The 12,093-nt window shown below is 44.4% G+C and overlaps 2 long non-coding RNA genes across 2 annotated transcripts; one reads left to right on the forward strand and one right to left on the reverse strand.

Moving 5' to 3' along the window:
* The first annotated feature begins 1,822 nt into the window (after positions 1–1,822).
* LOC143273835 (uncharacterized) lies at positions 1,823–5,394 on the forward strand. The gene is made up of 4 exons (XR_013052035.1): positions 1,823–2,110; positions 3,005–3,225; positions 4,311–4,490; positions 5,268–5,394. It is a non-coding gene; the product is annotated as an uncharacterized LOC143273835 (long non-coding RNA).
* On the reverse strand, positions 3,054–5,447 carry LOC143273836 (uncharacterized). The gene is made up of 3 exons (XR_013052036.1): positions 5,312–5,447; positions 4,458–5,186; positions 3,054–3,192 (listed from the first exon to the last, which is right to left on the reverse strand). It is a non-coding gene; the product is annotated as an uncharacterized LOC143273836 (long non-coding RNA).
* Positions 5,448–12,093: the final 6,646 nt, after the last annotated feature.

Below are 12,093 nucleotides of genomic sequence, written 5' to 3' on the forward strand. Positions count from 1 at the left end.
AGTGAATCAAGACACATTCAGCCAAGCAGATCCTAGATTTATGTTTTCTAATATGCAAATATAATTCTAGAAAGAATTTTGATACAAAATTATTCTACACTTGGGGGACATCATTGAATTTGTCTAAAATTAGCTCTTGTACAGTCACAATAGTTCTGGCTGATGTGATAAATATGTTACAAAATGCAAATTAAGGGGGTGCTGTGGTGGTATTGTGTTCCCCAAAATATTGTGTACCCTAATAAACTTATCTGGGGTCAGAGAACAGAAAAGCCACTAGATACTTAGGATAGGCAGTGGTAGCACACGCCTTTAATCCTAGCATTCCAGAGGCAGAAATCCATCTGTTCAAGGATACGTGACTTATGCCTTTAATCCCAGAAAGCAAGCCTTTAATTCCAGGGAGTGGTGGTAGAAAGCAGAACGGTATATAAGGCATGAGGACCAGAAACTAGAAGTATTTGGCTGGTTAAGCATTTAGCTGGTTAAGCTTTCAGGCTTCTAGCAGCACAGTTCAGCTGAGAACCATTCTGGATGAGGACACAGAGGCTTCCAGTTTGAGGAAACAAGATTAGCTGAGAAGTTGGCCATGTGAGTTTAGCTGTGGCTTGTTCTGTCTCTCTGATCATCCAGTGTTCACCCCAATACCTGACTCCAGGTTTGATTTTATTAATAAGAACTTTTAAGATTCTTGCTACAGGGTGCAGATTAATTCCAGCTTACACTGCAAGCAGTATGGTCTGTCATGGCAGAGAAGTCAGAGCAGCTAGCTGGGCACATGACACCTGCAGATTGGAAGCAGAGAGACAGGAATGCATGTGCTCGGTTGCTTCCCTTTTAGGCCACCCTGGGACCCTAGCTCGTGGGTAGGTGCTGCCTACATTTAGGATGGGTCTCTCCACTTTAATTAACCTAATTTAAAATATTTCTCAAAGACAGCCCAGAGGTTTATTTTCATGGTGACTCTGAACAGTATCAAAGAGAATGCGACCACCAGGTGGCTGCAGTGATTATGAGCACTGGGAATGGGACCTTTCTCTACTGTCCTGTGAAAAAGTGGACCTGGGGGTAGGGGTGTAGATAAATGTTGATCTCTTATCTGGGAAGTAAAGGGCTGGGAATTTAAGGATTATTAGTATAAATAAACATGGGAACATGAAGAGAGAAGACAGATGTCAGACTGATCTCTGCGGTTTGAGCATCCATAGAGATGTCATTCGAAAGAGGCCATGCATTCACAGGGTCAGAGGGCAGGAGCCACATGCCCCGGCTGGCCCCAAGGATGATCTGTCCTACCAGGAAAGAGAGGCAAGGCAAATTTCTCCTGTCTCCTGGAGGTCCAGATTCAGCACACAGGAAGTCATCACCCCCTACCTGAAGGCCTGCTGCTCAGAAGGAAACCAGAGAAAACTGTCACCAGGGGACCCAACCAAAGAGAGGAAAAGGAAGACGCCATTCCCAGTGACTTCTAGCTTCTATTAGTCATGGAAAGGAAAAAAAAATAGCAAATGGTTGTATGGAAGCTCCATTTTTAAGGACAAACCTGCCACCCTGTGGCAAGAAGAAAAATACACTTAAAAAAAAAAAAGCCTGCTCAGCATTTCAGCCTTACCTAGTGGAGGACCCACAGCATGAGATTTCAGGGCTATTATGTCATGTATGCTAAATATTACTTTGTATTTCTGTTGGTTCATTTTGAAGCCTTAAATCATCTTAGGAGAGAACCAAATAGCCTGGTTTAAGGAAAGACGTTTGTCTTTGTCTTAAATAATATTTACATATGTTTATGAATGTCAAAAATGTATGATAATTTAGACTCAAAAAAAAACAGAGAAAAATATATCCTTCTCAGTTGTTAACATGGTGTTTACACAGATAATCAAGAAAATGCTCTCACTTCTCTTTCATATCTGCTGTCCATCTTCGCAGAAAGCAGCCTTCTACCTAGAGAATCGCATCCCGCAGAGAATTCTCACCACAGTGGTGTATGTTGACTGTCTTATTAATTGTGTACAGGGTGGTCCCTGACTTCACTATCAAGACAGAAGTCATCAGGGCACCGTGGAGAGTCACCAAGGGCACCCACTGCAGAAGGAGGCAGAACCTGGAGGTATGGGGAGCACACAGGACTTGGGGTCTCTTTCTGAGTGGGAATATCCTTGCCAAGAAAATGAGGAGGACATCTGGGTTCCATAAATTTTAAAGGATTAAATAAGATGATTTAGCTTAATGACTGTCACAAATTATGAAAAGAGTGGTGGCCGGTGGATACTGGATATCCAAAGACACTAGAGAATAATTTTTAAATTTTGTAGAGTGGAGTAATAGCATACTAGATATGTAGAACAAGCTATCTTTGCAAGTGGTGATGTGTTGAATTCCTGTGAATGGACTAATATGATATTGTGGGGCACTCTGGCTGTCATGTGTAGGCTAGAACTGTGATCCCTCAAAATTCATGTGTCTCCAGGAATGATTGCACACCTCAGTCCCAGTCTGTGGAAGACTGTGAGTTCCAGTATAGCCTGGACTCCACAGAGGATAAAAATGAAGAGTGCCAGGGATGTGGTTCAGTGGTAAAGGGCTATTCTAGCATGTGCAAAGGTTTAGATCCCATCCCCCAGACCAAAATTAATCAGTTATTTAATTTAAAGATCACATGTTGAATCCCTAACTTTGGAAACACAACATTCAGGAGACATTTAGGGTCATATGAAGTCATAGCATTGGACTGAATCAAATATTTCTCCTTCTCTCAACCTCTCTTTCTCCTTCTGTCTCCCCCTCTCTGTCTCTGTCTTTCCCTTCCCAGGGTGGCATTATCAGAAGCTAGCTTCTGCCTTAGGCTCCCAGCATCAGTGTAGTTCAGGGGCTGCTGCATGTCAGGGTGTGTGAAAGGGAGGTGTGATGGGTCTTGGTTTACTTTTGTGCCCTCATAGGTGTCCAGAGGCGTTGATTGCTCAGCAGTCATCTCTTCCACGTTTTTATTCTCTGTTTGTTCCAGGCTTGGAGCTGGAGAGAAGTCCAGGAATTCTGAAGGACTGTGAATGAGGCCAGTCAATGACCTGTCCCTGTCAACAAGTGGTGTCTTCATCTGGACATCCTGGGAGCAGGCTTGCAGAGGTTTGGACTCTGCAGCAGACAGTGTCTGGCCTGAAGGTGTCAATCCCAGGGACCTCTCCATTTCCACCACTGCAAAAGAGTCAAGGAAGCAGTCAGTGCCTGGTAAGTGAGATGCTCCCCTCCGTTCAGCGCACCTCAGCACTCAGGCTCCTGTAGCAGTGGGACGGGCATTCCTATGAGCTCGGCTTGAGTAGCGAGGGCAGCCCCTCTTTCTGGAGACGTAGTAACTCCTCAGGTGTTTCTGGTGACCATGCAATATCATGTTTTCTCAGATGCTTGCGGGTTCCTTCCTGTTTGGGCAGTGTATACATGTGTAGTAATCATGGGAGGAGGTGAAAGCTTTCCCTTGGTGTTTGGTCCTGTTACCCTCCCTTTTGTCTTGGAAACTGTGCCTCTCATTTTTTAGAAGTTTGCTATTAGGCAGTTTGGTCCATAATTTTAAAAACTTACTCATCTCTGCCCGCTTCTTTCCGTTTATGGTATCACTCATAAGCTCCCAGAAGCATGAATTTTTGTGTGGGTTTAGGTATCCAAACCCAGCTCCACATTCCTGAAAGGAGTTCAAGAACCCTGACTTTCCTTGAGCTCCCATTTCACAGACATTTTATAAGTGACATGAAAATTAATTTAAGAAGGTGAAATCTTTAAGCTTGAGTGTGACTTTATAGTAGAGAACACATCAACATGATCATGGACTTGGGTCACTGCTGAAGAACCACAGAGAAAGAGAAAGAAAAAGAAAAGAGAGAGCAAGAAAGAGATAGAGAGAGAGAGAAAGAGAGACAGAGAGAGAAGAGGAGAGAGAGAGAGAGAGAGAGAGAGAGAGAGAGAGAGAGAGAGAGAGAGACACTCTGCCCCCACTTAGCAGTATTCCACAGGTCCACCAGACTCTCACTATAATTTCACAACAGACACTTGGAATATGGAAGGAACATTTCCTCCAGGACAGATTCAGAGTTGCATTGCTCTGGAGTCCGATTTCAACTCAGGAAAAATCAAGTGTTACCAAACTAGAAAATTCTTGCTGTCTTCAAGAATCCCAAGAAATAGATTAGGAAGGAGGTGACTGTATTGTATTGGTGCATGGGACTGCTTAGTTTGGGCAGTGACATGTGTCCTTTGGCACACGCCTTGAACATAATGAAGTATGGCTGTCACTCACTGTCTTGCATTGTCTCTCATTATAGAGAATGAAGATGAGGATGGTGAGCCAGAGCCAAAGCTAACCTGCCAGGACTCCCGTTCTTCCTGTGTGTGGACATCCAACGCTAAAAGGAAGATCTGAGTCTCCTTTGAGTGCGGATCTCACTCCTTCCCCTCCTGGCTTTACTCACCTTGAAGACTGCTGTCTGGCATGGCTTGAGCAGGTGTGGGATTGTAGATGGCAGAGGTGGAGAAATGGTTTGGACATTTGCTGGCTGAATCTCCTTTAGCACCATCACCATCTCTGGTGGTAGGGTGGGACTCCCAGGGTAGGACACAGAGTCATCGACACTGCCCGAATCCTCCAGCCATTGCGGTCACAGACTGTTGTGGCCATAGTCATAGAGCTGACTGCCTTCCAGGTGGGAAGGTGCCAGGCTATATCCTTGCTTTGGCACCTCTAGTGGTGTGGCCTGGACAAGACTAGCAGACAGTGTTGGATAGGAAAGGACTAAGGAATTGGGATCTAAAATATTATCACACGGACTGCTATAGACAGGCAGGGAGAGTGGTATTCTGGTCACTGACAGTTACAGTGAAGTCCAGGGATACACCCCCCCTCCTGTCAGTGCTTCCTGTGAGATCCCACTGGAGAACACCTGGACAGGAGAGTGCCGAGGCAGAGATCAGGCTCTGGTCAGTCAGCGAAGTCAGCATGTTCGTGCTAACTCCTTGGTAGGGGTAGGCACTGTCCATGAGCTGCTGGCAACAAGTGCTGGAGTCCGATGCCAGGAGCCATGCTGAACTCACAGCTGGGTCCAAGACCCTGGAGAAGTTGCCCACACTTCCTGCTGAGGGTGTGGCCTTCCTCAGCAGAGACACAGAGGGCGGCAGAGCACATTCTGTCCCAAAGAAATTTTCTGTAGGAAGCAAGAGGACAGTGGAAAAAATGGTGAGATGAAAGCTTTGTAGCTTCCTGTGACGAGCTGTGTTATCTCCAGTTTTACAGCCTGGGAGAGTCTAAGACCTACGTTCCCTCACATACCCCAAAGAAAATGGTTCAGAATGATCATTGGTACTGGATAGGATGACACTCATTCGATGAACTGCTCGTTCTTCCTGTGTGGGTATGGAATTCCTAGTTGATCCACTTGGACCCTTGCTCTGATCTGGACACTGCCCTTCCTTGGCCCGCATTGCCTTGTTCTTATCCCTGCTGTGACACTGCTTCACAACTGTGTTCAGAGGCAGAAAACGGAAGTGTTTAGAGGTGGGAGAACCTTAGACAGTTTCTCACGCCTGTGCCTTCAGCCTGTTCGGAGCAGTTCCTGCTCTACAGAGAGAGACAGTGTCTCTGCAGCTAGACCAGTCGGGCCTGGAAATCGCACAGATTGCCCTGCCTCTGCCTCCCGAGAGCTGGTGCAGAAGGCACATGCCATGTCCACTTGGCTTGACGCTACTATGAAATGATAACTCAGGAATTTCATAGATAGGTACTGTATTTAGCTAATTACCCTTCCTGGTCCATTCCTTGTATATTTTATGACCTCTTATTATTTATATAACCATTAAACACATATGCATATATGACTTCATGAATGTAACCTGCTGATATTTTTCTTTCTTTTTTTGCACCCGTTTACTGAGACCTCTTGAGATTGCTAATGTATTTTGGGGTTCATCTCTGAATAAGATTGTTTCTCAGTTTAACTGTTGGTTAAAAATTGTTCTTAAAGAGTTCCTCAATAACTGTTAATTTTTTAAACTCTTCTAGTGAGGCATCCTTGTGAGAACCGCCTCCACACCTATCAGTTGTCCTTGTGCAGACAACAGCTATCTGTGGAATGCCCAGTCACACTTGATAACATCCAACACCACCCATGCATGTAAGATGTGGGGAATACTGCAGAAGATGGGCTTCGTGGAGCGTGAGAGCCAGGGACCAGAGCAGGAAACTGTTTTCCATACGTGACAGCGAACCTTTGCCCAGACTAATCCCAGCAGTGTGCTTGCCTAAACATGGCTCGGGAAATGGCAATGCCTTGTGCCTTGGATTTAAAATTTGTTGTTGTCTGAAGCATTCTGTTCCAAACTGCCTTTGTGTACCTCCAGGGCATCTCTGGAGTGCCTTCTTGTACTTTTAGATTTTCTAACCCTGTGTACCAGGTTTTCTCCCTTCCCCCATTTACTGTGAGTCTGTCTTTCATGTAACTCCCTCGATATTTCTTCCACTACAGTAACTGCCCTTTTCAGAACCCACAGCCCTCTTAATCTTTTCCACTTTCCTTTTTTCATCCAGGGAAGTCCAAGTAACTCCAAAACATGGCAGCCATTCTCTCTGTCTATGTTTAACATTTATTTGGTGAGTGTGGAGACAGGCCAGTGTAGAACATCCTAGACTTGAAGGGACCTTCATCCCTTCAAGCTCTGCATGCTGTGATTACCGGTGTGTGCCACCATTCCTGGTGTGAACATTACTTTTAGAATATCCCTGAATTTGACATAATAAGTTAATAGTAGTGGAGGGAGTCTGTCCCATTCATGGTAACGAGTGCTAGATCTCTGCATACCTTCTTCATGTTCCCAGGGTCTCTTGAGTTTAGCACCATCAAGATGGGCCTGATTTTATTCCCTGTTTACTTGCCTCTTAAGACTTGACAATACAGAGCCCAGAGCATGGAGACACTCTTATCTCCTTGAGGTGAATGGAAAACACTTGAGAGTAAACTGTCTGTCCAAAATCACATACCTAGTAATAACCAAAGCTAAATCTGGCATTTGACTTGAGATAGCTATATCAACATCAATAGTATCCCCATTAAACAAAGATTTAAAAGTGTAGTAAAAATAACTGGGAGAAGGGATCCACAACACTTTGTAAAGTTTCTTTCCTTACCGACATGGTCAGAGGGATAATAACAGCAATCCACAGTACAATGGCGCTAGATCATTGGTTCTCCTTGTCTCATGAGCTGACCTAGTGGCCAGTGTGTCCAATACCAGACAGCACTCACTGGTCAGTGGTCACAGCTTACCTGTGATGATCCAAACCTGTGCATCACTGTGGAAACAGAAAGATTCTAGCAGGTGCTGGTAGGGTTACAGGGAGATTGATGTCGTAAATCAGGCAGCAGCCAATGGCAAGATCAGATTCCAAGCTAAAGGATGGGGTTGGTTGGAGAGGATGCCAGGAGACCAACAGTAGCCATGGAGGCTGAGGTGTGGGCTAGTGAAAGGAGGCAATCCTGGCATGGAAGTCTTGCTTCCCATGATGTCTAGCCTATGTATCACGGCAGTTCTTTTATGGTTCACTGATGAAAATGTGTATAAAGTGCATATGATGTGTCACATTCCGACAGAAAGTGTCCCATCACCATATACTGTACATACAGTCAGCAGCCTTGGACAGGAAGGAGAGGAGCACCTAGATTGAGGGACTCAGATGAGAAACTCTTTCAGTTGATCTTATTTATGGGCTGTCAGCATCTTTGCATGACTCAAGGAAGAGAATTAAGGGCTCCTTTATGGCTGTGTTGAAGGGCAGGGCTGAGTGCATTGAGTGCACGTTGGATGATGAGCTCCAAGACACTACTCTTTGGCTTTCTTCTCTTGGAGTCCAGCCTGGGACAGTACACACTAAGGAAGGTCTGTCTTCTCTGCTTTTCATCCCTTCTTTGTAGGATTTCATCCTTGGAGCCGCTTGACGCTGCATCCTTACACACTCATGGGTGATATTACTGTGAAGTTCCAGGAGCAGTGGTCTTCTGTTCCTCATGAAGATGCTTGTAATTGGAAGTTGCTGGGAGAAGCAAACAGCCGAGGGGCTGATGGTGAGTCAGGCTGTGCATGTTCCCTCTGTCAAGCCTCGGTTGCTCTTCTGCTGCCCAGACTCACCTACCTCTGGGTGTTTTTTCTTCTTCTCCTCTATTGTTTTCCTGAGATAGGCTTGTCTCTGTAGCACCTGTTGTTCTAGAACTGATTGTGCACCTCATTCTGGCTTCAGACACATGGACAGTCTTTTTTCTTGCCTCCCTTCTTATAGTGACAAGGTTTTGAGCCAGTGAGTCTGGCTGCCTTCTCTCTTCATCCAAAAGTATGAGTGTGACAGCTACCGAAGCTTCTTCCAGATCACCACACTGTGGTTGATATATTGTTCACCCCAATAAACTTATCTGGGGGTCAGAGAACAGAACAGCCACAATATTAAACATAGAGGTTAGGCATTGGTAGCACATGCCTTTAATCCTAGCATTCCAGAGGCAGAGATCCATCCAGATCTCTGTGAGTTTAAAGCCACACTGGAAACAGCCAGGCATGGTGACACACACCTTTAATCCCAGAAAGTGATGGCCGGAAGCAGAAAGGTATATAAGGAGTGAAGACCAGGAACTAGAAGCCTGGTTAAGCTTTTAGGCTTTTGAGCAGCAGTTCAGCTGAGATCCTTTCTGGATGAGGACTCAGAGGCTTCCAGTCTGAGGAAACAGGATCAGCTGAGGAATTGGCGAGGTGAGGTGGCTGTGGCTTGCTCTGCTTCTCTGATCTTCCAGCGTTCACCCCAATACCTGGCTCTAGGTTTTTTTTTTTTTTTAATTAATAAGTACTTTTAAGATTCGTGTTACACCACACGCTCTGTAGAATCCTGGGCTTCTAGCATTCTCTGCCATGCTTGGGTCTGAGGCCAGGATAAATAGAGGATAGATAAAATATTGGAACACTTGGAGGAAGAAGGCATTTTTTTGGTACCGGATGCTGGGTTACATGAAAAAAGCAAAGTAGGTATTTTTGCTTTATATGTAAAAAGAATAACAATTCCTTTTCCATCTCAGTATATCTCCACAGACAGGAAGGTTTTGGATTTTTTTTTTTTTGAAATATGGGGAAACCTTGTGTCTTTTCTCATTTTGGTTTGTATTGTATCATCCTTTCTGTCAGTCACTGGTAGTTTCACAGACTGTATTGTGGCATGGTACTAGTATGCATTTCAATATGTTTCTTATTCTAACTGTGTAGCACGAATCTTAAAAGTTCTTATTAATAAAAATAAAGCCAGAGCCAGGTATTGTGGTGAATGATGGAAGATCAGAGAAACAGAACAAGTCACAGCCACCTCACCTTACCTCACCTCATCAGTTCTTCAGCTGATCCTGTTTCCTCTGACTGGAAGCTTCTGACTCCTAATCCAAATGGATCTCAGCTGAACGGCTGCTCAAAAGCCTAAAGCTTAACCACCCTAGTTCCTGGTTTTCACGCCTTATATACCTTTCTGCTTTCTGCCATCACTTCCTGGGATTAAAGGCTCACTTCCTGGGATTAAAGATGTGAGTCACTATGCCTGGGTGTTTCCAGTGTGGCCTTGAACTCACGGAGATCCAGATGGATCTTTGCCTCCAGAAGGCTAGGATTAAAATGTGCCACCATTTTCTGGCCTCTATGTCTGTCTAGTGGCTGTTCTGTTCTCTGACCCCAGATAAATTTATTAGGGTACTCGATATACTGGGGAACACAATATCACCCACATAACTGCCTCAGAAAGCACTAACTAATATGACAATGTCTACCAGTCCTTACTGAAAATGTCCCTGGAGCCTGTTTATCTCTCCTCCTGCAGGCCCATGAGGTGTCAGAGCTTTCACTCAGGACCTCCTTTCCACTGAGCTAGTGCTGTAGAATGCAGCTACATGCCCAGCTCTGTAGAACTGTTCCTCCATGCAGATGGTTTCGTGTTTTGCATGGCTGCATGTTGAATGTCTCTTTTCGCAGGAAGGCAGAATGTCCCTTCCCGATTCCTTCATGACTCACCACTTGTCAGGTAATGTGACACATTCCCAGTAGCAATCACTGAAAGTTGGAAAGTTCATTCAGACTCCCGTTGTAGACATTTCAGAAAAAAAAATGTTTGTTATTTGTTTTTCATTTTTGGAGCTTAGTTTTTCCCCTTGAGTTTTGATGCTAATTTAATGAGAAGAAGAGACTTGGCAAGAATTTACATACAGCATTCAAATCTTAGTTTTGTTTTTTTCTTTATGTGACTTCAGATACAGTCATTTATGGTCCAAAAACATTTGAAAAATTAAAAAAAAAAAAACATTTTCTTTCCTTCCTTCCTTCCTTCTTTTTCTTTCTTCCTTCCTTCCTTCCTTCCTTCCTTCCTTCTTTTTCTTTCTTCCTTCCTTCCTTCCTTCCTTCCTTCCTTCCTTCCTTCCTTCCTTCCTTCTTTCTTTTTCTTTCTTCTTTCTCTCTTTACTAATGCAGGGGGCTAGATGAATGTACTACAGTGACCACTAGTATTTAATAAGTTGACCCACCAGGCACGTGATTCCCTGTTGGAGGGCCCCCATGTAGCAAAGCTGTGGGGTTATTGACTGAATGACTAATTGTTTTCTGTCCGTAACTTTCTAGGGTGCCACTGCTATGCCTCCCTAATAAGAACAGCTGTGGGATACTTTCCACTGCCCTTTGGTGGTGTATTTTATACTTGTTGGGCACACATTTAGCCGTGAATGGTCAGGAAGATTTCTGCCTATATTTTACATTACTCAGACTGAAATAGGATTCTCAGTCACAAAGACAGCCTTTACACAGACAGATAATTTTAGACTTCAGATCAGATTCAAAGCAGGCTGGTTGTCCCTGGAGACAAATATCTGGTTTCCCCTAGAGATAAATACATGAGGTCAATTTCCCAGGTGTTATTTGTTGCTGATTCGAGGTCTGGATTGAAGGAACTTTATTAGATGTAACTTTCTCAGTAATTGACTTTTTGCATGTAGTCCTAGTCTCAGGCTCAAGGTTCAGGCAACTGTTTACCATCTGGAATCCCTCACCAACTTAGAGCTATGGTGTCATGGGTCAATGTGACATTACTAGCCTAAGAGAAACTATGTGAGTTATCTTGTGCTAAGAGTTTGAGGGAGCTGGGTGGTGGTGGCACACGTCTTTAATCCCAGCACTCAGAGGCAGAGCCAGGTGGATCTCTGTGAGTTCAAGGCCAGCCTGGTCTACAGAATGTGATCCAGGACAGGCACCAAAACAACATGGAGAAACCCTGTCTCTAAAACAAAACAAAAAATAAAAAATAAAAGAAAGAAAGAAAGAAAGAAAGAAAGAAAGAAAGAAAGAAAGAAAGAAAGAAAGGAAGGAAGAAAGAAAGAAATGAAAGAAAGAAAAAGAGTTGGAGGGGATCCTGGCAGTGTGATCAAGTCTATCTCTGGTGCCTGAACTGGCTTTCTGGATCCTAATTACCTCTGGTCTGACACTTAGCTCACCCTTGATGCAGCAGGGAGGGTCTTGGTCCTGCCTTAACTGAAGGTACCAGGCTTAGCTGTTCCCCCATGGGAGAACTTTTGAAGGAGGACATGAGGGGTGGATGGGGAGGGAATATGGGGGGTTTGGAAGGAGGGATGAGAGGAGGATCTGCTGTTGCTATGTAAAATGAATAAAAAAATTAAAAAAGAAAAAAATAAAGATTGATATCCAGCAGGAGAGAGAGAGAGAGAGAGAGAGAGAGAGAGAGAGAGAGAGAGAGAATTGTGGAAAGAGCTGGGCACAGGTGACAGTGTTTGTGTGCTGAGTGAGAGATGGAGCTGCGTGGAGACAGAACCGGAACTGAAGAGAACTGGAACTAGAGAGAACTGGGACCAAAGATTTAGAATAGAAAAGACTGGGGCGGAGGCGGGGGGTGGGGGTGGGAGTGAATGAAGAGTGAGTGAATGATGCAGTAGTGTGTGAAGAAATGTAACATATAGATGTGTGTGAAGAGATGCAGCTGTATAGGCAGAGAAAAAGGAGAAGTATGAGAAATAAAAGATTGTGGGAGTATGATGAGTG

This window comes from Peromyscus maniculatus, chromosome 6 (assembly GCF_049852395.1).
Source record: "Peromyscus maniculatus bairdii isolate BWxNUB_F1_BW_parent chromosome 6, HU_Pman_BW_mat_3.1, whole genome shotgun sequence".
NCBI lineage: Eukaryota > Metazoa > Chordata > Mammalia > Rodentia > Cricetidae > Peromyscus > Peromyscus maniculatus.